We start from the raw sequence: 27,460 nt of genomic DNA on the forward strand, positions 1-27,460 counted from the left end.
AAGATCTAAATGTAAGACCAGAAGCCATAAAACTCCTAAAAGAAAACATAGGCAAAACAATCTTTGACATAATTAGTAGAAATATTTTTTGAACTGTCTTGGAAGGCAAAGGAAACAAAAACACAAATTTTGAGACGAACCTAATTAAATTTAAAAGCTTTTGCACAGCAAAGGAAACCACTGACAAAATGAAAAGAAAACCTACTGAGTAGGAGAAAATATTTGCAAATCATATTACCAACAAAGGATTGATATTCAAAATATATAAACAGCTCATACAACTCAACGTGAAAAAACCTGATTAAAAGATGGGCAGAAGACTTGAATAGATATTTTTCCAAAGAAGACATATAGATGGCCAACAGACACATGAAAAGGTGCTCAACATTTCTAATCATCAGAGACAAGCAAATCAGAACCAAAATGATATATCACCTCACTCGTGTCAGAATGGCTATCATCAAAAAGAACACAAATAACAAATATTTGTGAGGATGTGGAGAAAAGGGAACTCTAGTACTCTTTTGGTGGGAAAGTAAATTTGTGCAGCCACTGTGCAAAACAGTATGATGGTTCCTCAAAAAACTAAAAATAGAACTACCATATGATCCTGTAATTCCACTCTTGGGTATTTATCTGGAGAAAACAAAGACACTAATCTGAAAAGACGCATGCACCCCAAAGTTCACAGCAGCATTATTTACAATAGCCAAGATATGGAAGCAACCAAAGTGTCCATCAGCAGAGCTACGGCAAATATATATAAAGGAATACTGCTTGCCATAAAAAAGAATGAAATTTTGCATTTTCAACAACAAGGATGTTCGAACCTGGAGGCTAGTATGCTTAGTGAAATAATCAGAGAGAGAAAGACAAATACTATATGCTATCACTTACATGTAGAATCTAAAAAGTGTGACTAGTGAATATAACAAAAAAGAAGCAGACTCACAGATTTAGAGAACAAACCAGTAGTTATCATCAAGAGAGATAAGGGTGGAAGGGAAAGATAGGATTAGAGGATTAAGAGGTACATATTATTATGTATAAAACAAATAAGATACAAGAATGTATTGTTATAGCACAGGAAATATACCCAGTATTTTACAATAGCTATACATGGAGTATAATCTTTAAAAATTCTGAAGCACTACTTTGTACATTTGAATCTAATGTAATACTGTAAATCAACTATACCTCAATTATAAAAAGTTAAAAATGAAAACGTGGTACATATAAAAAAGGATTAAAATATTAGAAATTTTCATGGAAAAAGTGAAATGCTATCCTTATCTGACAATAGATACTGAAATTAACTTAAAATGATCTTAAATCTAAAAGTTAAAGCTAAAAATATAGAATTTATAGAAGAAACCATAAGAGAAAATCTTTACCACTTATGTTAGACAAAGATTCCTTTGCAAAAAAAAAAAAAAACAAACAATTTCACACACCTTCAGAAAAAATGCTGATAAACTGATCTGTGCCAAAATTAACACCTTCAGCTTTTGAAAGATAATAAGAACATGAAATGCTGGAGGAAATATAAAATGGTACAACCATGTTGGGCAATTGTTTGTCAGTTCTGTATAAAATGAAACATACATGTCCTGTATAAACCAGCACATTTACCAAAACAAATTAATATCATATGTGCCCCCCTCAAAATGCATGCATACAAATGTACAGAGAAGCTTTGTTCATAATAGTCAAAACTAGAAGCACTGAAGTGTCCAGTGGTGGTAAATGAATAAACATGTACCTATATAAATACACTCAGTAACAAAGAACTATTGGCACATGTAATAACATGAGTAACTCTCAAAAAAATGATGAATGCCTGGTATCAAAAAAGATACCAAACACAGGAGACCATTTACTGTATGATTCCATTTATATGAATTTCTAAATCTGGCAAAACTAATCTAGAATGATTGATCTAGAAATCAGATCAGTGGTTGCACGGGGCCAGGATTGGGGAAGGGGTTAACTACAAGGGAACTTAGAGTTTGATGGAAGTGTTTCCTATCTTAATTATGGTGGTGTTTACATAGGTGTAAGTGTTTGTTAAAATTCATCAAATTGTACATTTTAAATGGATGTATTTTATTGCATGTAAATTACATCTCAGTAAAGTTGATTTAAAAAGGAAAACATAAAGATTTGATGTGATGATCTAATATATTTACAGTATACTATGTTTCACATAATCTACACTATTTTTACAAAAAGGAAAAAAATCTGTATCTGTGTATGGATGCATGTCCCTCCTTTACAAAAGGGTCTGGCAGAGATTAAAAGGGAATGAAATTGAAATTTTTTCTCTAGATAATTTTTCATCAAATATAAATTCATGCATCACTTGTATAATTTAAACAATGCAAATAGCATTTTAACTACCTCAAAAGTGAAAGATTTTAGGAAAATCTGAGAATTTAGCAATCGACCACTAACTGAGAGCCCTATTCCAGTTCCTTCACCATGCCCCTTTTCCAAAAATTCTATTTATAGGAATTTGTTAATATATATATTTGAAGAAAGTTTGCAAAGACACATGTTAAGACAATGTTAACTTCTTGCAGCAAAAACTAGAGTAAATTTAAATTCTATTATTGGGGAATGTGTTCAATAAATTATGGTCATCTATATGCACTTTTAAAAAAGAAAGGAAGCGAGGTTGGAGAAGAAAGGAAGGTGGAAAGAAGATTGAAAGTGCTGACAGGAAAGATACAAAAGGTAAAATTGGCAACTGTGTATCATATCACTAAGATTCAGAGAAAAGCACTGAAAATCATAATATCAACATTGGATTTCTTTAATAAGTTGTTTCCTACAGAGAAGTGCAAATGATTACAAAATGTGATGGGCCTCACAAGACTAAAGTAAAATTAGTATCAGCATATGAGAGTTGTAAGTAGAAAATGAAAAAAATGAAATGATTTCTCTGTTCTGAAAGCCATGATTCTTTTTGGAGAAAAATCAACATTGAGAAAGATGTACAAAATTAGCTAAGTCAAACAAATTTTGATTACAATAGATGAAACCATCCTGTCTGATAATGAAGTTTTATTGCTTATAATGTACAGTTCATAAAGAATGCAAAAGTACTAGTGGATATGTTATATTCAAAATCACATTCAACGTATACAAAGGGCTCCCTTATGTTTGAAAGCTTTAAAAACTAATTCGTGGAAAAAGTCCATTTCCCAGTGGCAAACATTGTGCAATAGATGGAGCCCAGGCTATGGTTGACAGGCAATTTAGGTATACGAGCAACTTTTTAAAAAGTAGCAACAGATGTTTTAGTGATTCATTGTATTATGCGTAGCAACAAATGGTCTCCAAGAATCATGAAAAAGCCCACAAAGGAATGTTATTATCAGTTCTAGAAATGTAATTAAGAATAACATATATGTTATAAACTATGTAGATACTGAAGAACAATTTAAGTATTATACTTTACATATGTAATTAAGGGGCTCTTCCAAAGAGACTTTTTAAGATAATATTTGCAATAAATTTTAAATTATTGTCATCTTTTATTCAATTAATTAAAATTCAACAATCAAATTTATAGCATGAAATAACGTGACATATCTTAAAGGCATGTTAAATGACATTCTCAAACCACAGGGAAAATGAGGTCAATTTTATTAATATGGAGATAATTACCATTGGCTTTCTCACAAATTTACATTGTGTACAAATAGTACCACTCTCTGAGAATTGACAGTTTCTATGCATTCAGCAGAATGCAAAACTAGAACAACACGAATCATTTGATCTAACATTATCTCTGCCACACCAATCCATCAGCCCATCTAAGACTGACAGCCAGCCCAAGAATTCTGTGAAATCCTTTAAGGAATATGCTCTGTCTCTGTCTCTAAAGCTTTGTGGGTGTTTTAGTCATATGACTGAAAACACATGTTCTGGTGATTCTTTTTTTCACCCTGACAGCCAGTTCATTTTATGTAGGAAAATATTTTATTGTGTGTGTACCCTGAGCTTCCTTTCTCCTAACTTCTTGCTTCTCCATCCCACATGGCATAATATGTTCACATCACTCCCTTTCCCCATGAGAAAATAAATACAGGCACGAAATTTATAATCAGTGAGGTTAATTTTGTGTGTGGGGTGACTACTTTGGTGGAAGTTTCCTTTCAATACATAGCCTCTCATTCCTAGTGCTTCTAGGACACGGTTAAATGCTGCCTCATAGAGCACCTGAGTTCTGCCGTTCCACAAGGAGCAGTAAAAGGTAACGTTTCAGCAGATAGAGGAGGGAGTATTCACTTTCAGCTCTGAGATCTGAGTTCTGCTGCTGTTGATGTTTTGTTCGAATCCTGAACGTTTGAACTTAGGATCCTTTGTTATAAGGTAACTTTCAGCTTAGTTTGAGTCAACACAGATTTACAGGCAGGCTCCTTCCAGGTATATTTTAAAGGATAACATTTAGTGGGAAATATAGAATAAACAGAAGAAAGAAAGAATTATTAACACAGAATTCTAATTTTGACCATGTCCATCACTTACTATAAAAAAAAGTCTCTTAAATGCCACTAGTTTTATAGGAGGTAGGTGGCTTGGGGTTTTTTTGGTCCCTTTCTTTTTTGTTTTTTTGGTTGTAGAATCTTAGTTCTCCAACCAGGGATCAGGCCCATGCCCCCTGCAGTGCTAGTATGGAATCCTAACCACTGGACCAGGGAGGAATTCCCTGTTTGACCTTTTTAATGTCCGCAATAAATAGCTACTACTTTTATAATTTCAAATAAGCTCAGTACTTGTTATTGTAATTGTTTTTGTTAATATCAGTCATCTTAGATTTATGATCTAGACAGCTGCTCACTGAGATACTAAGCAATCTTATCTATCTTCAAAGCTTCAGTTACCATCATTCTAGTTGAGGATTCTCAAGACAATGGCTCAATCTACTGAATTACTCTCCTGACATCCAGACTTATGGATCCAGCAATCTTTTGGACATCTCTACTTTTATGTCCTGTGGACAACAAAAACTCAACAGGCACAAAACTGAATTCATCAAAATGAGCCAGGTTAACAAAGAATCCCATGTTAAAATGTCCTGAATTCAAAATAATTCTCAACTGCAGCAAAACTCACATCTAATATCTGAAAGCATATACTGAAATTTGGTCAAATATGGGGCATTTTGTGCATCAGTTAAAAAGATGGAAGCAAATTAAAAACTGAAAAAAATAGGAATCCATGCATGGGGGAGAAAGAAGGCTCTAGAGAGCAATGCCAACTGATAATTGCGGAGAGTGGTGGAGTTGCAAAATTATTTTGCAACTACCATAGTAAAGATTGGCTCATGAAAGAATCATCAATGGATGATAAATCAGAGGTTAAGGGGATAGGGATTTTAACAAAGAGCATATGTTTATCTGCATGTCCTGGAATGTCTCTTCATAAAGTGTTTATAAGATGCAAGGGGGAAACAGTAATTATCCTGTAGCAAAATAAGGCAATACCTTGATAAGATGATCTAAATCAAATCATCTGTTAAGAGGTGGATAGAAAACATATGCCTCTGAATGTAATACCTTGAGAGGGGTACAACATCTCTTATGTAATGTCATGACCTGGGGTGCACAACTTGAATCAAATCAGGACAAAGTATCAGACAATTCCAAATAGAAAATGTTTCATTATATTATAAATTATTCTATTATAAAAAATGGAAGACAGTGAAACTACTGAGGAACTATTTCAGATGAAAGGATATTAAAGAGACATAGAATGAAATGCAATACATGATCCTGGAATAGATCCAGTTCTAGAGAGGAAAAAATAGTTATAAAGGATATAATTTGATCAGTTAACAAAATCAGAATATGGATGTTACATTAAAATGTATCAATATAAAGTTCCTAAAATGGAAAATTGCAGTATTCTTACGTAAAGGAATGTCCTTGTTCTTTAAAACACATGCAATGAAAATAGAGACAAAAATTTATGATGTGAACAATTTATTCTTAAATAGTTCAGGGATGCTAAATCTAACTACATACCTATAACTATCTACTTATATCTATCTATCTCTGTGCATGTATGTATATGTGTGTGTGTGTGTGTGTGTGTGTGTGTACAGAGAGAGAGAGAAGTGTCTAAGAGGATCTTTGTATCATTTTTTCAACTTTTCATTAAGCATGAAACCATTTCCAAGTAAAAAGTTTTTTTTTATAACCAAAAACCTTTAATTCATTCTCTTTGCTACAAAACTTTCTTTCCTCCATATTTAAAAGCATTACATCACCAGATACTGATGGCCCACACAGAAACAGTGGTGTAATCTTTAAATCCTCCTTCTCTTTCATGTCTCTGTTTTAATCAACCACAAGTCATGATGATTCTACTTCATAACTATTTCTTGAATTTGTGCACCACTTTCCCTCTCATTGCCTTTACCAAGATGAAAAGCAAACTATTCCCATCTCCAGTAAGATAACTCTTGAGGATGATCATTTCATTTGGACTACTGCAAGTTAGTAACAGTTCGTTGACTCCCACAATTCCTTCTCCAAACTGCAAGCAGCAGTTTAAAGCAAAGTTCTAAAGCACAACTATGATTGCCTTGAAGTATTTTAACTCATTCCCACTGCCCTTAGGATAAAGTCCACCTTACTCAGCATGGTTTATGTGACCCAGCACTTACTTCCCCTACAAGTTGCAGCCCTTCCCTCTCATGCCAGATTCACACAGTGAATATTAACTTCTAGAAAAAGTTAACATTTTTGTGTCTGGGCCTTTTTCTATGCAGTTTGCTCTCGAACACTCTGGCCCCCTCTTTTTGTTGTTGTACCTCCTCATCCTTTAAGTCTCAGCATAAACATCACTTCCTTTAAGGTACCTTTCCATCCCATCCCAAAGCTGTGAGGTGTCTCTGCCTTGTCTTCCATTTTCTTCCCTTACTTTCCCTCTCCTTACACTTAACACACATCATTACAAATCCTTGCTCCGTTGTATGTTGTCTCATTGCCTTCACCACCATTGCATTCTCAAGTCGTTTAGAGTCTGACACTAAAGAGACTATTTTCTATAATGAATGAGTGACAGCAAAAATACATTTAAAATTTATATATTTAAAATAAAACAGTTAGCCAATCAAGGTCTTTGTTCTTATAAAATCAATATACTGGATAATTAATTGGAGAGTATATATATGGTATCCTGTGACACAAGAAGAAAAAGTAATGATTAACTTAAAATATGGAGTGAATTTTTGGTTTGCTACATTAATCATACTGGTTATTTTATGTTAAAAGCTATTATTTACATGCAATAAAACACTTGTCTAATATTTTCCTCAAGAGTTATTATTCTGGGGTTGTTATTGGATATGGTAGACCACTTTAGATGGTGGTGCTCAGGACAGTAGTGCTGAGACTACTTCTGATGCAGTAGCGGTGATAGTGGTTATGGTGTAAAAGTAACAGTGGTTGTGAATGGGGGTGCTAGTGGAAAAGGACAGTGAATCATGATGACCCTGGTGAAACCAATGGTGATAATGATGATGTAAGGAAAGACTAAGGCTGGCTTGCAAGTCAGATTAAGATGCAATCCTAGTTTAGCCACAAATTATCATCTTGGGGAAGTTTCTGAATATTTCAACTTCCTGAATATTTATAAAATGGGAGTAATACACATCAGTATAAAGTTGAAGTTAAAATTAAATGAAATTATTTAAATAGTTAATTCTTAAGCACAGAGTAGGTATTTAAGAAATGGCTATTTTTTTTTATTTCAGAAGTCACACATTTTATTGAACATTCATAAAATGAAAGATTCAGAAAATGCCATGGAAACTCTGAACATGTAAGAAATGTTTTTATTATTAATTTCTGTACTCTTTATCTTCAGCCTTCATTAAACCTTGACCATCTCTGAGAGTTTAAATTTTTTGCTCATCTTAAATCTTTCGAGCCAAATACTCCACAGGACTTTTCAATATGTAATGACCATGGTTTTAAGGAAACATTTATGCATATAATATGCCATAAAAGAAGCAGTGAAACTCTCTTCTTTGCATTCAAAGAGAATAGAATAGAATTAGTTTTCCCTCACCCTTTGCAGCATAGTATTAGTCAAGACTATTTGGACTACAAGCTCTAACAGCTTGACTTAAATTTATTTAGCAAATCACATACACACAAATTTATTTGTCTACTTAACTAGAAAGTCAGGAAGGAGCACAACCATATTCAAACATTTAAAAATCTTCAACATTTATTGACTATAGGAAGACTTTGTAGAGTAGAAAAGGAAGCTTCCAGGAAACCCAGATGCCTACATTTGATAAAAACAGACATGCTCCCTTACATTTCCATTCTCCACTTTTTCTATGACAATAGAATTTTTAACTAGTCATGTAGTTACTCATGTAATGGTGACTATTTCCAGCTTGCCTTAAAGACAGGTGTGGCCATGTAAGTTACAGCTGATATAATCTGAGCAGTAGTGATTTACACAACTTCTAGTTATGCCTTTGAAGGGATGAGGTATGCCATCCCCTTGGTGGTTCCCTTCCCACTAGCTGTAATGGAGACATAGGGTAGAAGATGGAGCAGTCCTCTTTGACTGTGAGACAAAACTTGTATGTTTAGCATTGCAGGGTAACTATATATAATGAGTGTGGGCCCCTAATGACTCGGTGGAGAAGAGCCACCATACAGATCAGACTTTTACATGGTAAATTAGTCAACTTCTATCGTGTTCAAGCTAACGCTAACTTGAGGTCTTTGTATTTAACATTACCTGGATCATAATCTAATGAATACCATACCCTGCATTACCATCCAGAAAAGAACCTTCTCCTAGCTCCACAAAAAGAAGACTCCTGGAAAAATGAATTGATTGACCTATCTGGGCTCACATGCCTATATTTGAATCAATCGACATTACAGTAGATTCTACAAAAGAGCAGAAAAGTATGTTCCAGGTCACACACTCAGTCCTGTGACCAGGAGTGTGATACTATGTGTGTGATCACAAGGAGTGTTATGTGATTGGTAGTCCCTATAGAATCACAGCGGATGAGACAGCAAACGTTTTCTAACAGAACAGCACTGAACAGTTAAAACAATAGATGTTCTCTAGACACTGGAGGGGAGAAGGAAATGGCAACTCACTCCAGTATTCTTGCCTAGAGAATCCCGTGGACAGAGGAGCCTGGTGGGCTGCTGTCCATGGGGTCACACAGAGTCAGACATGACTGATGTGACAGCATGCATGCATGCATTGGAGAAAGAAATGGCAACCCACTCCAGTGTTCTTGCCTGGAGAACCCCAGGGACAGAGGAGCCTGGTGGGCTGCCGTCTATGGGGTCGCACAGAGTTGGACACGACTGAAGTGACTTAGCAGCAGCAGCAGCAGCAGACACTGGAGATCATAAGTAAGAAACTTAAACAGCAAAGTATATTTTCTTACATGTGAAAACACATGAGGAGAAACAACAACACACAAATATACTTTTTTTGACTGGGAAAAGAATCCACCTTATAACTGAGACCAAAATCAAGAATATAACAAGTCTCAAAGCATAGACTATCTTAAGACACTATTAAAGAATGCCTTCTCCTCAGGAATTGTCCTCACTCTCTTAGAGACTTGGTAAGAACAAGGCAAGGCTTGTAATCTTTCATTTATCAATCTCTCTTAATTTCCAAACAACTGGTCCTGTTTTATTAGGAGATATTCAAGATAATGTACCTTGAAAAGGAGATGACGACTCTAAATCTCTCTCTGCTCCACAATTAAGTTTTATCCACTTGATGGTTACAAGTGTGAGTTCCTTAGGCACAGAAGAAGGGATTTATGCCCAGCATATGAAGATCCCCATAACTCCCTGTGTTCTTTCACAAACTGCTCCAATTGGTATTAAAATAATGTCATGAAACGTCCACATCTTCCCCAGTATCACATGCTGGACTGGGCATAAAAGGACTATTTGCATCCTACTTATTTGTGGGCAGGGCTTCCCTGGTGGCTCAGCTGGTAAAGAATCCACCTGCAATGCGGGAAACCTGGATTCGATCCCTGGGTGGGAAGATCCGCTGGAGAAGGGAACGGCTACTCACTTCAGTATTCTGGCCTGGAGAATTTCATGGACCGTATAGTCCATGAGGTTGCAAAGAGTTGGACACAACTGAGCGACTTTCACTTTCACTTTTTACTATTTGTGGACTTAGTTCCAATTCTGCATATTACTTCTATGTCTTCCCAAGGACTGACCTTTGCTGGACTTAACCATTCTCTCTCTACTTGGTCCTTGCTATCTAAACTCATAAAGCCATCTCTCCTGAATACTCTTACAGATGGTTTTATCTTTTCTTTTCAGTAGCAAGTTCATGTTCTACATAGAGGAACATGTTTGGGGATTCAAATTAGTTTCCAGAACTCTCTGCAAATAAACTGCTCCTGTAAGAGCCTCCTCACATCAAGTCACCCATCACCACGTCTTGGTCTTATGGTCATGGCCCATTTTCCATGAGCATGTTGAAGAGTAAAAGGGTAGATAAATGTAGAATCAGATCTGTCATTTGAGCTTCATTTGGTTTCCGATTCACTCATCCAATTTGTGTTCCTCTGAAATGTTACAACTGTAAATTGTCAGAGGCATTTAATGACTAAGAAGCTTTTCAATACTTCAGTTAAACATCTCAAAGGAGCATTCTGAAGAACAGGAAATAACTGTTTGACAAGAGCTGGTGGTGGTGGTTTAGTTGCTGCGTGTGTCCAACTCGTTGCAACCCCATGGACTGTTGTCTACCAGGCTCCTCTGTCCATGGGATTTTCCAGGCAATAATACTGGAGTAGGTTGCCATTTTCTCCTCCAGGGGATCTTCCTGACCCAGGGATTGAACCTGAATCTCCTGTATTGACAGGCCAGTTCTTTACTGCTGAGCCTCCCGGGAAGCCCCTTGACAAGAGCAAGTGAAGCTAAATAGGAAAAAGCTTGAAATTGGTCCCAGATCTTGAATCCAAAATATCACAAAGTATTCTCCAATTTTATTTATTACATACTGTTTGTCTAGACAGTTGCCAGATAACTGATACATGATAACATATTCATTTCCATATTTTCTTCACCTTAAGGTCTTTACTCACAAAAAGGCTAAATTCTTTTCTGCAAGTAAGCACAGGCATATTTTCCTCCAGAGATTTCTAGCTTTTCCTTAAGTGCAGGAGCTGGAAGTCATTTGATGTTGTCATGATGCCCTTCAAAAACAACTTAGACAAGAAAACTAATTCTGTTTGTAAGGAAGACCCATGATGGTTCCTTTGGACTATGGCATACTAATAATGGTTATTCAAAAGAATATGGGGGAGTACCTATTCCAAATCTGACAACAAGAAAAATGTTTCTCCCCTCTATCATGAAGACAGAGGACCTTTGTCAGATACTTAAAACAGCTCAAATCCATTGTTACAGAAGGAAGAAGTTGAGCAAAGATCAAGTGACAGATACCTAAATTCAGATTGATTTTTTCTAAATAGAGGGCTAACTTTATTTCCTATCATTTAAAAACTCTTAAGGGTGTCTTGGATACAAAATACCATGTTGACTTTAACTCTAATGTTAGCAGTCAGACTAAACACCAGTTGGTTCTTCTAGTTCTTTGATTTGTTCATTTTTTTATTCACCTGAGAGAAAAAATTTTTAGTTGTCTGTACGTCCAAAGATAAATTCAATACTGAGCATCATATTGAAATCTGATTCTGACAGGATGGCCAGTGTAGTCTCAGAACTTTAGTAGTAAGAGAAGTAGTAAGCATTACCCAGCGAAAATGTTCTAATCACCCAGTCTTCATTACAGTGATACTATACAAATGAAATACACAGAATTATAATGAGATTTATTGCGCATACTAAGGCAAAGTAAAAGTTTAGCTTTGTTTGTTAATTTTACTGAACAAGGTGTTAGTGATCAGGAAGTCAAAAGCCCTGAATTTTATTTCTCAAAATTTTATCTCTCCCCCATCGAATTGGCTCACCCTTCCATCCCAAGAAAATGAAAATATCTAATATGAAATAAGGAATAAATTGTGAATTCAATAGTAACAAAGAAGGTAAACAAGGGTTTATTATCATGAGTAGAAATTATGGAATTTTTTCCCTTGGGTAGAATAGGAATAAAAAAAAGTTTCTTAAAAGACAGGAAGTGAAAGGTTTACAATTTGGCCATTAGTGTGAGAAAGAAGAGTTTGTAGAAAATACTTGAACAGCTAAAGTTCTGGAAACAAAGCTGAATGTAGGACAAGCAAGTTAGAAGGTTGATATAAAAGTAACAGTCTCCTTTAAGGTAGAACTTTTCATGCACTTTTTTTAAAATTAAATTTACCAGCTTATTAAAGGCTATGATAAAGGATAAAAATGAATAGCCAGATGAAGCACACACCGTGTCCTGAGCTCTGGATTTATGTATTTCTAGAGATAGTATGTAAAATCTATAGTTATCTTTGCATGGAATAAACGACTGCTTATTCACTGTGGCTTATCAGAATAGGATTAAGAAATGTTATACTTAACAACACAAATGATCCAAAACAGACCTTTTTTCACATAATTCAGTATCTTTTGGAAAGAGTCAGACTTCCCTTCTACCCAAGGCTTATGATTAGCACTAGGTTTTAAGGAAAGTTTTAAAATATTACAGATATAAGAATATTCATCAAACTGAAATCTGTCTCAATATACTCCATGCTTAATATTCATAGCTATCAGATATTTCATCACTATGACACTCTTGATAAAAAATGTTGCTGGCTGATACTATACATGTTTCCAAGAACTGATAAAATTTCTAAAACTATTTATAAGGTTGACAAAAGGACCCCTGGACTCTTGTATTATAAATATCTCTCTAAATAGCTACACAACTCAAGAAATTTTAAAAGCTCACTCTACTGAGAGAGATAAACCATTTCAATTTTTTTTCATCTTAATTGGCTCTAGCAGCTCTGTTACTCTCATATAACTAACTGGTAGTAAATAAAGTCATAACTTTGGGAGTACCCTGGTGGTCAGTAGATGGGACTTTGTGCTTCTATTGCAGGGAGCACAGGTTTGAGCCCTGATTGAGGAACTAAGCTCCAACAGGCCACACACTATGCCCCTCGCCAAAAGTCATAACTTCAATCTAGAAACCCAAGATTTAATAGGCTTCATAAAACCTAGTTGTGTACAATTAATATTTTGAATTTGTGGACAGAGCATTTGCTCAACTTTATAGATTTGTGAATGCTGTACTTTATTCACCACCAGATGGGAAGGAGAAAATAAAATTGTCTTTGTACATAGATGATGTGATTATCTGTGTTAAAACCCCTAAAGAATGGACATCACAAAAACAAAAAATCCTTCTGTAACTAAGTATAGCAAAGTTTTAGGATTTAAAAGTTAATTGATTTCCTATCTTCCAGCATCTAAGACTTTGAGTTTTTTAAAATTATACCATTTACAATAGCACTAAGAAAAATGAAACACATGTATGCCTAACAGAATATGTAAAGGATCCGTATATAGAAAACTTCAAAAATCTAATAAAAAATTCTAAGTAAATACATATTCTGTGATCATGGGTTAGAAAAACCAATATTATTAAGATGTCAATTCTTTCCAATCTTATCTAGTGATTCAACATGATCCCAAACATAATCCCGGCAAGCTGTTTCACATACATTGACAATTGATTGGAGAGTCTGTGTGGAAAGATATAGCATCCAAAATATTCAGCACAATACTGAAGAACAACAGAATTGGAGAACTGACAGTACCTGACTTCAAGACTTACTATAAAAACTACAGAAGTCAAGGAAGTGTAGTACTGGCAAGAGAATAGACATGCAGATTAATAAAACAAAACAGCAAGCACAGAAATAGATCCCATACACATACACACACACAAATATAGTCAACTGATCTTTGATAAAACAGCAAAGGCAATTCAATGGACAAAGGATTATCTTTCTAAACTTATTATGATAATTATTTCATTATATATATGTAAATTATTATGCTATGTATCTTAAATTTATGTAGTGCTGAATGTCAATTATATCTCAGTAAAACTGGAGGGAGAAAAGAACAATCTTTAAACAAATGATGCTGGAAAAATTAGATGCCCATATGCAAAAAATTTAACCCACTTTTCATGAAAATTAATTCAGAAGGGATCATACATCTATACATAAAATGCAGAACTATGAAGCTTCTAGAAGAATACATAGAAAAATACCTGGTGAGCGTGACTTTGGTGAAGGATTTTTACATACAACACCAAAAGTATAATACGTGAAAGAAAAAACTGATAAGTGGCTTTATTAAGGTTAAAAACTTCTCTCTGTGAAGACACTGTTTAAAAAATGAAAAAACAAGCCACAGACTGAGGGAAAAACCTTTGCAAAACACATAAGGACTTTTATCCAAACTATACAAAGAACTCTTCAAACTCAACAAGAAAACAAATAACCCAGTTAGAAAATGAGTAAACTACCTGGACACCTCACCGAAGAACATAGACACAGAGCAAATAAAACCTCAATATAATTTGCCATTATGTCATTAAAACAATGATATAGCACTATATATCTGCTAGAATGGAAAAAAAATTTTTAACTGATCATAGCAGTTTCTGGTGGGAATGTAAAAATGGTACAGCCACTATGGAAGACAGTTTGGCAGTTTCTTACAAAGCTAAATAGAGTCTTCCCACCTAATCTAGCAATCATTTCCTTAGGTATTTTCCCAACTGATGTGAAAAGTTATGTCAACACAAAAATTTGCATGTGGATGTTTATAGCAGCTTTATTCATAATTGTCAAAACTTGGAAGCAGCCAGATGTCTTTCATTGGTAAATGGATAAACAAACTGTGATACACTCATGCAATGGTGTGTTATTCGGAGATAAAAAGAAATGAACCCTCAAGACTTGAAAAGCTTAAATGAATCTTAAATGCATATGCTAAGTCCTTTCATTTCTTTAAATCAACCTTAAAGTACTATATCCTGTATGATTTCAACTAGATGACAGTCTAGAAAAAGAACAACCATAGGAACAGTGAGTAGATCAGTGTTCACGAGGGACTTGAGTGAAGAAGGAAGACTGACTAGGTGGGTTATAGGTAGACCTTAGGACAGTGAAACTATTCTGTATGACACTATAATTTTGAATACATGACACACTGCATTTGTGAAAACACAGGGGCTTCCCTGGTGGCTCAGCAGTAAAGAACCCTCTGCAATGTAGGAGACTTGCAGGAGACATGGCTTCGACCCCTGGGCCCAGAAGACCCCCTGGAGGAGGAAGTGGCAACACACTCCAGCATTCTTGCCTGAAAAACCTCATGAACAGAGGAGCCTGGTAGGCTACAGTCATGGGGTCACAAAGAGTTGGACACAGCTGAGCATGCACGCAGGCAGGCCACCGAATGTTAAAAAGGCAAAGAGTGAATTTTAATGTATATAAAGTAAAAAAAAAAAAAATATTTAGGAGGTCAGGAGATTCCAGAGGGAATGTAGAATATGTCATAACAATCTAACAGTATTACAAATATACGAAGCAATCTCACTGAAGGGTGATAGGCATCAAGGTACAGATGGATCCAAATAACTATGGAAATGAGTGGAGTCTATGATTTAAAGCAAAAGAAATCATGCATAAACACTGGATTTTAGTTGATCTACATGTTTTCCATGGAAGTATGGGTAAAGCATTCAGATACTGTGATACATGTATGCTGGAACTGAATAATTAGGTGAGTGGATGGTAGTTGGTGGAAGCCAGGTATCTCGCTGTTGTAGTGGGAGTTCAGAGATGAATATGGGGAGAAAGCTAAAATGATCCATGTGGTAATGGATTAGAGTTAGAGACATCAGTATCAACTTAAGTCTAACAATATAGACACAGATAATTACATAAAGAAATATTTATAGGTGTGTGTATACATACATATATATATTAAAATATACACATATATCTTTGTTAAGTCAATTGAGAGGACCTAGAAGCAATAACATCTAGGTAGCAAATACATATAGCACCCAGACTGTCTATTCTAACACCAATAAAATGAACCAGGACTCCTTGGAGAAATGGTTGATTTCAGCACTAGGACATAAACTATACAGCATAAGCATGGAACATCTCAGAACACCAAAAAGAAAGAAGGAGCTAAAGATGATTTTTTTTTTTAAACAAATCCTGCAAGGATGGAAGTATGTCAGAGGTCAGTGAAGTTAGTTAAAAGAGACTGCAAAGGTCAAAGCTGGAAAAATATAAACAATAAAATAGAGTTGTGCTAGGTTATAGTTTGAAGCATAAAATAAATATCAATGAGTACATGATATAAATGAGTGATCAAATACTGAAATAAATGAGGTTGGAAGAAAATTCCCCATGCAAAAGAATTCCAAATAATTTATGTTGGAGCCCAGCTCCTTACGTGTGGGCCATTCATATGACATCATTACAAAGTGGAAAGTAGGGAAGAGGTTTGGAAGAAGTCTAACTTTATAGTGCAGAAATCTGACAAAAACTACCTTAACCAAATGACAAAGGTCAGCATCTACAGTAATAAGCTAAATTGATAATAGACTCTTCCCATGATATAGTTAAAATAGCATCTTTCCTCTGTGGCCACCCTCCTCAAAACCCACAGTCCCACTCTAATCCTCAGAAAAACATCAGACAAATTCCAGTTGAAGGACAGCTTACAAAATAACTGACCAGTATTCCTCAAAACTGTCAAGGTTATCAAAAACAAGGAAAACCTAAGAAACTGTCCCAACCAAGAGGAGCCTAAGGAGACATGATTAAATGTAATATCATATCCTGGATGGAATTCTGGAACAAAAATAGGACCTTAGGTAAAAACTAAGGGAATCTGAATAAAGAACGGACTTTAATTATAATATATCAATATTGGGTTCACTAATTATAACAAATATACCATAAGACGTCATAAGAAGGGATATTGGCTGGAGGTTTTTGGGAAAACTGTATATTATTTTTGCTATTTATTTATAAATCTAAAACTGTTCTACAAAATAAATTTTATTTAAAAAAAGTAATCAGAGATCCTGTGATTGGCAAAAGGATAAATGAACCAAGACTTTCTACTAAATAAGCGCATCACAATTGTAGGAACTGTCATTAGCAAGAATACGTAATACTAAAACTATCTTGTCCAAATATTTTTGATAATAAACTACCTACATTTACATTTTAAGATAATTGCTTTATTCAAAATATATTATTTGCTTATAATCCAGAAATGAGTTTTAAAATGTTAATATCAAATATACTTTGAAATATGAATAATCCTTAAACTCATAAGAACAGTGAGTTTTCTTTCTGTTATGCTCAGATTTGGCAATGTTAATAAGTACTAGAGATATGAGATCTCCTTTAACAATTCTAAGCAACAGAGTGCACTTGAGGACTTGTTTAGAAGAGACCTAGGTTTGAAAAAATAAGATCAAGGAAAAAGTTAAAGTCAAGGATACAGTCAGCTGTAAGCCTGAAAAGTGGTTTAATAGTAATTTTCAGTGACGTTAAATAGTTTTATGCCACAGATAGTAAGCCCTTACTTTGATCTCTAAACAAAGAAAAAAAAATAGATTTTCAAAAATAACTTGAAATGAAACACTGAGTGAAATTTTAGAGACTTCTTAGGTTAGATTACCAGGAAGACAGGTTTACACATCTCTAAGATCCTTGAGATAACTGAATGCATATAGTTGTTTATTCATTCAAAAACATTTATCATTAACTGTGTAAAATACATGGATTTCCAATAGCCCTAAATTTCTAGCTGAATTTAACAACAGAAACATGGTTACATGGTGATGCTAAAGCAGATTAGAAGTCATCATTTTGTTCAGTACCATTATCTAATTATGATGAAGTCAGCTGACATTTTCAAAAGACAAAGCAAAGTAAATGAAGGGACACTGATAAAGGTGGAGGCAGGTGCTTTAGTATTTCATTAGCTATATTTGTGACAGCCTTTGAAGACAGATATGAAAGGCATGATTATGACTTTCCTTTGAGGCCTACGTTCAATGGCAGATTAGTAACCTGATAAGTTTTCTATATTTATCTCCACAACAGAGATCCATTTTCAAATCAGCCAACACAAAGCATTTTTTTTTAATGTTATTGCAACACACAGTACTAGGACAGGGCCATCTGGACAGATTGCCCGGGGTCTGCCAATTACCCAAGAGATGCCTGTAATGAATAGGTTACCTCTGTGGAACTGCTAGGAAGCAAAGGAACATTTTCTCGAATCACCAGTTCGTGATTTAGAGTGACTTTTCTCAGATTAAAAACTACTTCTAGGGGAGGAGAGTGCGTTGTTCTGTTTGCTTGCACGAATCTGTGGAAAGTAAAGAAAAACAGAGCTCAGTTCCCACGTTGTGCTGTGTGGTGGGAGGGTTTCCGGTTGGGTGGGCTGTCTCCAAGCTGGAGAGATGCTCAAAGTCCCACTCCAAGGAAGCACACTTCCTATCCCCTGGACTGGAGAACATCCAGCCTTTGGAAATAGGAAGTGGGATGAAGTCTGACAACCACAGGCAGACACAAGCCACTTTTAGAACACACTGAATTCTGCCTTCATCCAAAGTTTCTTTTTTTCAGGAAAAAAAAAAATGATACTTTCACATCTTCTATTTTGGAGTTGTCAGTTGGGAAATTTGTACTGAACACCTCCTATATGTCACACTGTTCTGGCACCAGGACACACAGGTTATCATTTTTGTTCCGTAGAAAGAAGAGAAGAGTTAGAAGAGGCAAACTCGGGAACAGATTTCTCCACAGTGCCCACTTGCAATCCCATTCATGTTTTCAGGTAGAAGATTTCCTGAGCCAAACAGGGAAACAAAAGTTCCTCCTTCTTGTAACTTGAGGGCAGTGGAAAGTCAAAATATTGACTGAATACCTACAACCACTTGACCAGTGCTTAACATACAGGCAGGAAATTTTACTAAAATATTTGTGTTTCTCCTCCTTACATTTTTTATGTCTCATTTCCCTGGAGTAGTTTCTTGCATTAGCTATATTTGCAGGCCATAATACATCAATAAGCTGTTTAAAGTCAATGTTATCCTATCATTTGGAAAATTTTTAACTTAATGAAGAGAATGTACTGGATATTCCAGGGGTCAGGGGACTCTATGGACAAAGAAAGAAAGATTAAGATTCCCAGAAAGTGGAAAGAAGACAGGTTATCTGGCTCTTAACAAGGACCTGATCCAGGTGATAAGGTCTCAAGTAGAAACAGTAATGCTGTCTACCCACCAACATCAAACTTTAGGGACCATGGTCCCCAGTCCTGCCAAACATTCACCCCACTCCCCATTCCCAAATCAGCTAAGAACCTATGAAGCTCACAGCTTATCTCACTTAATTCTCAAAACAGCTCATGCCATAAGAATTGCTATGCCCTTTTCTCTCCTGAATGACTACATGAATTATTTATGATTTTCCTCTTAGATCTAAGGTACACAGATTTAATCATAACTCATGGATCATGACACACTGTTGTCATTGGTCCATAATGACCCTCTTCTATGTAATTGGTTTACAAGTGGTTACCTTTCATTATATAATCAGCACACATGAAATCACCACTCAAAACAAAAGCTAGAAATTCGACATAAACCCAATTACTTTCCCCATTCCATTCCTTTGCTTCCTCCCATGTAAGGTAACACTATCTCAAATTCTGTTCCATCAGTCCCATTTTTTCCTTTATGATATGATGTTATTATCCATAGTTATATTCTTAAAATGTTTACTTCTGTTGTGTAGTTTTTAAAATTATAAAAATGGTATTATGCTAGATGTATGTTTGGATGACTGATTCTTTAATACCTCTTACTATATTGTTATGTTTATCTATACTACTGGGTGGAACGTAATTTATTCATTTGACAGCTATACAATATTCTATTGGGTGACTATGCCATTATTATTCATGTCACCCACCTTCTGCAAAATAAAAGCATCTGGGTTGCTTCCAGGTTTTGCTCTCATAAGCAGTGACTTATCTGTGTATATATCCCCTGTTGAACACTAGACTCTGCATCTCTCTTTCCCACCACTGTATGCTCCAGCCCATGTTCTGCACTACTTTCCAAAGTGTATTTCTAAAGCCTGCAGCTTGGCTGGAATTCAGGGGAGTTCCTCAGAACACACGGAGGGCCTGCTTCACAGGGAGGCCATATGGAAAAGCAATATGACCCTAGGACAGGAAAAGCAACAAGTATCAAGATGGAGAGAAAACAATGGTGACTGTAGCACAAGTAAGTAAGTCGATCTCCACCCTGAAGAAGTCTACAATTGTTCAATGGTGTGAGCCACTGGTTTGAGGAAAAGCAAAGTAAATTAGCAAGTTAGGAGTCTTAACAGCCATGTGACTTATAGAGCTCAAAGAATGGGATGTGGAAGAACCTCAGAGATTAGAGAGTAAGTGTAGGGTGAGCATAGGCTTAGAGAAGCCTGGAGGAAAATGCCCACAACCAACTTCTCTGCAAGTTTATGTCCCTGTGCTCAAACTATGTATTTGCTGGCACGTGGAATAAGGCAATGGGCTTCTTTTTGACACCAACATTAGAATTCTCCTTGGTGTATTTTAATCAACTGTACTAGTATGCAAAACTACCCAGTCCACATTTCAGATATTCCCAGAAGAACTAGAGGTAGGAGAAGAAAGATATAAACCAACAAGGCAACATCGTGTGAAATGTATGTAAGTAATTACTGTCATCGGTATAGCAAAGACCTGAGACTATGTCACACTGTAGCAATTTTTTTCAACTCTCCTATTGAGTCAGTAATAAATTCCACTCTCAGGCATAAACCAAAAGACCCTTACTCATTTTTCCAATCTCTTCTCCCACCATGCCCTTACAAGGTTTAATCATCCTAGATATAGAGACCTAATGCTGCTTCCCAAAGTTGCCAAGGTTAGTCAAGTTCCCTTTATTTATGCCATTTCTGCTGTCGAAAATGTCCTTTGCAATCTCACCCACTAACTTCTAAGAGTCTCCAAGAGGCAGCCCAAGCGTAAATTCCTTCTGGTAGCATTTAGTTTTTCTTAGCCCTTCATCAGCCCTTTCCTCCTCTCTCTTCTCCTCCTCCACGCTCCCATCCCCATCCCAGGAGTACAAAACAGGCGGTGATACTACAAAAATACTTCTAATTTGAACCCTATCATACATATTTTTCCTCCCATTAGATTTTGAGTTCCTTAAAGGTAAGGGATACCATCAATGACATCTAGCAGACATGTAACAGAAACTGATATAGTAGATGTTGTAAATGCCCTACCCTGCTTAGCCTAACTTGCTATGACACTCAGCTCCAGCCGCTGAGAATAATGTGGGCTAATAACTGACCCCCTGACACCTTCAACCTTCTCAGGAGAACTGGCATCATCAGACAGGAGCCAACGTTCCAGAAGCTGAGTGGGATGAAGGTCATGTCAAACTGTTGCTGGGGTCAGCCCATGACTGACTGGTAAAAGGGGATAAAACTCTGTCCCTTCCCTAAGTCGGGCATACGCTTCCATAAAATGGATGTTTCAGTGTCTGGTGGATCAGGCCAAGACTAAACTTGCCCTGAGACAACATCCCATGTCACTCTTTCTGCTTCCCTAGTCTAGTCCCTTACTGTTTTTTTTCCTCAAACAGTGCATCCCTTGTAAAGCACATGTACACAAATCTCTGGTTTAGGTTCTGCCTCTGGGGAATATACCTTTGAGACTATTGACTTTTTTAATTGAGTCCCATTAGACTGAGTAACTTGTTCAAGGAAGGTTAACATTTGAGTTTAAGTCTCTGTTACTGTGGTAATAGTAGTACAGTCACTAAGTTGTGTCTGACTCTTGCTGCCCCATGGTAGCCTGCTAGGCTCCTCTGTCCATGGGATTTGCAAGGCAAGAATACTGGAGTGGGGCTATTTCCTTCTTCATGGGATCTTCCCTACCTGAACCTCCTGCATGCAGGCGGATTGTTTACTGACTGAGCCACCAGGGAAGCCCCTCTCTTTCTGTAAAGTTCCTGTTTTATACTTATGAGGGGTAATTATAGTTAAAAAGCTATTAGTAGTAATTATATGACATAGAAATATACATTACATACAACATAAGTTAAGATATATAATAATATACATCTCTGTACTCTAATTTACTCTGTGAGTCCCAGTTTGCTCCTCTGGTAACTAGGGATAACTACCCCATAGGATTTTTAGGTGGTTTAAAAGTGAGAATGGATAAACTACCCCCACTATAACAAATGCTCAATTTCCAGTACCCAATAATATTGAACATTTTGATGATCTAGTGTATAGACAGCAATGGTAAGCAAGATATAAAATAAAGTCAGTTGTCTTCTATTTGGTAGGGTATCCACTCAAGGTAAATTTCAATAGGACCAACTTTCTATCAGAACCCTTAGGGGATGATTTGTGCTTGTGTCAGCTTATAGATATATATGAGTTTTGAATTTTCACACTCATAAACTATAGAGAATTGGGTTTATTGTAATTAATGATGTTCTTCCTATTGGGTTCATATACTCATACTGACAATAAACTGTGGAAAATTCTGAAGGAGATGGGAATACTAGACCACCTGACCTGCCTCTTGAGAAATCTGTTTGCAGGTCAGGAAGCAACAGTTAGAACTGGACATGAAACAACAGACTGGTTCCAAATAGGAAAAGGAGTACGTCAAGGCTGTATATTCTCACCCTGCTTATTTAACTTATATGCAAAGTACATCATGAGAAACGCTGGGCTGGAGGAAGCACAAGCTGGAATCAAGATTGCCGGGAGAAATATCAATAACCTCAGATATGCAGATGACGCCACCCTTATGGCAGAAAGTGAAGAATAACTAAAGAGCCTGTTGATGAAAGTGAAAGAGGAGAGTGAAAAAGTTGGCTTAAAACTCAACATTCAGAAAACTAAGATCATGGCATCTGGTCCCATCACTTCTTGGGAAATAGATGGGGAAACAGTAGAAACAGTGACAGACTTTATTTTTGGGGGCTCCAAAATCACTGCAGATGGTAAGTGTAGCCATGAAATTAAAAGGCGCTTACTCCTTGGGAGAAAAGTTATGACCAACCTAGACAGCATATTAAAAAGCAGAGACATTACTTTGCCAACAAAGGTCTGTCTAGTCAAGGCTATGGATTTTCCAGTAGTCATGTATGGATGTGAGAGTTGGACTATAAAGAAAGCTGAGTGCCGAAGAATTGATGCTTTTGAACCGTGGTGTTGGAGAAGACTCTTGAGAGTCCCTTGGACTGCAAGGAGATCCAACCAGTCCATCCTAAAGGAGATCAGTCCTGGGTGTTCATTGGAAGGACTGATGTTGAAGCTGAAACTCCAATACTTTGACCACCTGATGGGAAGAGCTGACTCATTGGAAAAGACCGTGATGCTCTGAAAGATTGAAGGCCGGAGGAGAAGGGGATGACAGAGGATGAGATGGTTGGATGGTATCACCGACTCAATGGACATGAGTTTTAGTAAACTCCGGGAGTTGGTGATGGACAGGGAGGCCTGGCATGCTGCAGTCCATGGAGTCACAAAGAGTCGGACGTGACTGAGCAACTGAACTGAACTGAACTGACTTGTACTCAAGAAGATGTGTTAATCAGACTTTTGCAAATCTGGGGGAAAAAAAGGAAGCTGGAATGACTTTCCTCGTTAGAGCCGTTTGCATTACAGACATTGCTCCCTATCCGTTTTTGGATGAGGTCTGCAAAAGGTGTTTGTCTGCCTTGCTTTTAATGAGGAAGTTTTCCTCTCTTTCAAGCAGCCCACCATTCCCAAATATCATAGACTAAAGAAAACTGGGGATTATTTTGACTGTGCTGTAAAATAGTTCTTTCTGTCAAAAAGGGGAAACAAGTTGCAAAGGGAAAAAGCAGAGAGGTTTGCAACTGTTTCATCATCAGCCAAAACGAAAATCTCTAAAACTTAGTGCCAGAGTGTTATCCATTCTAAAGTGAGGTCTTTTTTCCCAAGATATAAAAAGCAAAAATAAAAGCTCACTGCTTGATTAAATTTACCTAAAATAAACTCTCCTTCCATACTTGGGCTTTCCCCCCACACCACCCTGAGCAGGGAATGTGCTGACAGCCTGGCTGGGGGGCCAGGGAAAGCCAAGTGGCAAAGCACAGCATAAAGAAAATGGTTCCAGGAGAAAGTTATTCTCACCTCCCCGTGTTGGGGTTGTCTGAGCTCAGAAGCAATAAAGCTCAAGTGTCAAAAAGCAAGAACAATTTCTTTGCCTTGAGTGACACATAGGTTATTTCCAGTGACTGGGAATTAATACTTTTTAAGCTACAGTAGTCTGAAAATGCTGTCATTTCAGAGAATGGAATAGCCATAGGAAGTGGGACACACAGAGTGAGCCTAGAAAAGAGAAGGATATAGATTCAGTCCCTGCCAAGATGCAGAAAAAAACTGCCTAGAGAAGGCCAATTTGATTTAAAGGGGGTTTATTCAGAATTTTTTGTTTTTACTTTTTTTTTAAGCTCTTTTTAACTTTTGCATGGCTCAGTGGAGAACAAAGAAAAACAACATATTTGGTTTTATTTTTCCCAGGATGTGAAATGCTTTAGCAAACAAAACTTCCAACGAATTTAATCAGGCGTTTGAAAGACTGCCCATATTGAGACCAAACATTTCAATACAAATTGGTAAAAACATTTTGATACACCCTTGATAGTTATCTTCTAAACTGAATTATTATGACATACCAGCCCAAGCTCTTGATGAAATCCTAAGAAAACTGCAAGGTAAAAAAGGCTTCAACTTCTATATTTGGGAAGTCTGTTTTTCTGTTGTTTTTCAATATTGTTTGGTCTTTGTATCAGGCATTTTACTAACTTGTATAAATCCCAGATGAAGAAATGAGTGTGTACATGTGACAGACACATGAAATGGGCCAGGTTGTAAATAAAATTGGATACATGGAATGTATTTGATGAAATGGAGGACTTACTGAGTGTGAACAATCGGAAAGATATAAAAATCAAGTATGTATAGTAAGTTATGAATGCAGGAACTGCTTTATCAGCTGAAACTTTTTTTGCTTCAAAATATTTCTTAGTCTTGCATGATTTTCTTAAGAAATATTGATTTGTGATCAGCTAAATCTTATCTATTCTCATTTCTTCTGCAAAAACTAAGCCTCTAGAACTAATAATTACTTAGGGATTTGGTCAGTCATATCATTTTCCTCTACTTTTACATTAAATAAAAGTATTTCTTAACGTATCCATCATAAAAACTTCAAATCAAACTTCAAAACGCCTTCAAATCGAAGGAATTTTATACATTATCTCTTTCCACTTTGTAATGCCCCACCATTACCTTCAGTGAGTAATTAATGATATTCAAGAAGAATCTGCAGTTTCACAAAGTATATATGTTGTTGAGAAGATCCAATTAGATGTTAGTTATTTTCCTATCTGACAAGCCTGAGATAAGGTGATTTTAGAGCCTTCTTTCCAGAGCATGAATTATTTTTACAGTGTCTTGCCCAGAGGTTATCTCAGCCATGGCTTGTCCATTTCTAGTGACAAGGAATCCACTTCCTCGGGAGAAAGATTACTCCAATTCTAAATAACTCAAATTCTTTAACAAACAAAATGCTTTTTCTGCCTTGAGCCTTGACCCCACTTCCTGCCTGCTCCTTCTCTCTTCTCTTCTCAAGGCTCTCTAAAGGATGATCTGCTCTCACTGCCTCCCCGCCCCTCTTAACCTTCAGTCTACAGCTGGCTCCATTTCCGCCATGCTGCAAAGAGTGACTATTTCAAGTCTGTGGGGGGTGGGAGGATGGGGAGGAGTTTGTATTTTTTAAATAAAAATTTAATGGAAAATTTAAAATAAAAACATATTTTTAGTACTTAGATTATACTTTGTAAGAACTAAAAAGTTTTTATAATACTCACTATTGGCTGTGGTATGAGGAACCAGATGCTCATTTCCTGCTTGTAAAGAATATGTATCAATACAACATCTTGGAAGGCAATAGGGAGTGAAGCAAACTATAACTGCATCTAATCTTTGACTCAGCAATCCCATTTCTGGAAATTTATCCTAGAGGTATACTCCCAAAGATGTGAAGAAATATGCATTCAAAAATGTCCTTGTGGTAGTAACAGTAATAACAAAAATACCAACAATAGCAATTTTAATAATAACAAAAACAGGAAACAACTTAAATATCTATCATCAGGGGACTGAGTAAATTAGATATGGAAAACCCACATAATAGCACATAAGCAGTCATTAAAAAGGATGCAATGCTCTCTGCTAATAGAAAACACATTTTCAATATGTATTCTTAACTAAAAATAACCAAGGTTTAGAACAGAGTGTGTAGAGTAAGCTCTCATTTCTGTGTAAATATATTCTATAAAGGCATAGGTATATAAGTGCATATATGCACATATTTCAGGAAGGACAGTCGAAAAACCAAATTAGGTGGCACTCTCTACGGAATAGAACCAGGAATAGAACCAAGGTGAGGGAGTTGAAGGGTAGTCTGAGTTGAAAGCTCCACTTTATTTTTTATCCCTTTCTGCTGTTTGTATTATTTACCATGTTATGTGATCCCTTTTAAAATAACAAGAAATAAAAAGCCCTTTATTTTAAGTTTTTGCCCACACAGTCTGCAACCTGTTGATCTGACATTTCACATTTCCTTACCTAATTTTAAGATAGGAAAAGTCCAGAGGCCTTTTTCCTTTTACAGATTATGAAAATGTTGAACAAAAGTTGTATCAGCACTGGTCTCTGAGAACCTCACTGTTTACCTTTTCCAAGAAGAAAATGTCCATTTATCACTGTCCTTTATTTCCTATTTCTGAGCCAATTTCCTGTTTCTGACAATACATTTCCCCCAGTTTTATAGTGATAAAATTTTTTCCCAATATCTTTTGATGAAGAACTTGGTTAAAGGTGTTTGAAAGTGAAAATACATTACATTTTCAGTTTATCCTTTATTTACAGTGATATATATATATTCTTTCAAGGGAATGTATGGTGTGGTCAACTACAATTTCCTCTCATAGAAAAGATATTGCTTTCCCTACTATAGTGTAAATATCCAGAGATTCCACTGTTACTGTTAATTTTCACTAATTTGACCACCTTCATAATTTCATCATTTTCATGAAAGTTAAATCAGTTCAGTTCAGTCGCTCAGTCGTGTCCGACTCTCTGTGACCCCATGAACTGCAGCACGCCAGGCCTCCCTGTCCATCACCAACTCCCGGAGTCTACCCAAACCCATGTTCATTGAGTCGGTGATGCCATCCAACCATCTCATCCTCTGTCGTCCCCTTCTCCTCCCGCCCCCAATCCTACCCAGCATTAGGGTCTTTTCCAATGAGTCAACCCTTC

General features: G+C 36.3%; 1 protein-coding gene across 9 annotated transcripts in view; it reads right to left on the reverse strand.

Annotated features, from left to right (window-relative positions):
• DKK2 (dickkopf Wnt signaling pathway inhibitor 2) overlaps positions 1 to 27,460 on the reverse strand; it is a 610,668-nt gene that overhangs the window by 172,738 nt on the left and 410,470 nt on the right. For 3 of the 9 annotated variants that reach the window (XM_081484706.1, XM_081484725.1, XM_081484696.1), the window contains exon 4: positions 26,005 to 26,040. The exons of the other annotated variants lie outside the window; for them this stretch is intronic. The gene's annotated coding sequence lies outside the window, so the exon portion shown is untranslated. The remainder of the gene's footprint in view (positions 1 to 26,004; positions 26,041 to 27,460) is intronic. 9 annotated transcript variants of the gene reach the window in all.

The sequence above is a fragment of the Giraffa tippelskirchi genome, chromosome 1, assembly GCF_054371585.1.
Source record: "Giraffa tippelskirchi isolate mGirTip1 chromosome 1, T2T-mGirTip1v1.2.pri, whole genome shotgun sequence".
Taxonomy (NCBI): Eukaryota; Metazoa; Chordata; class Mammalia; order Artiodactyla; family Giraffidae; genus Giraffa; species Giraffa tippelskirchi.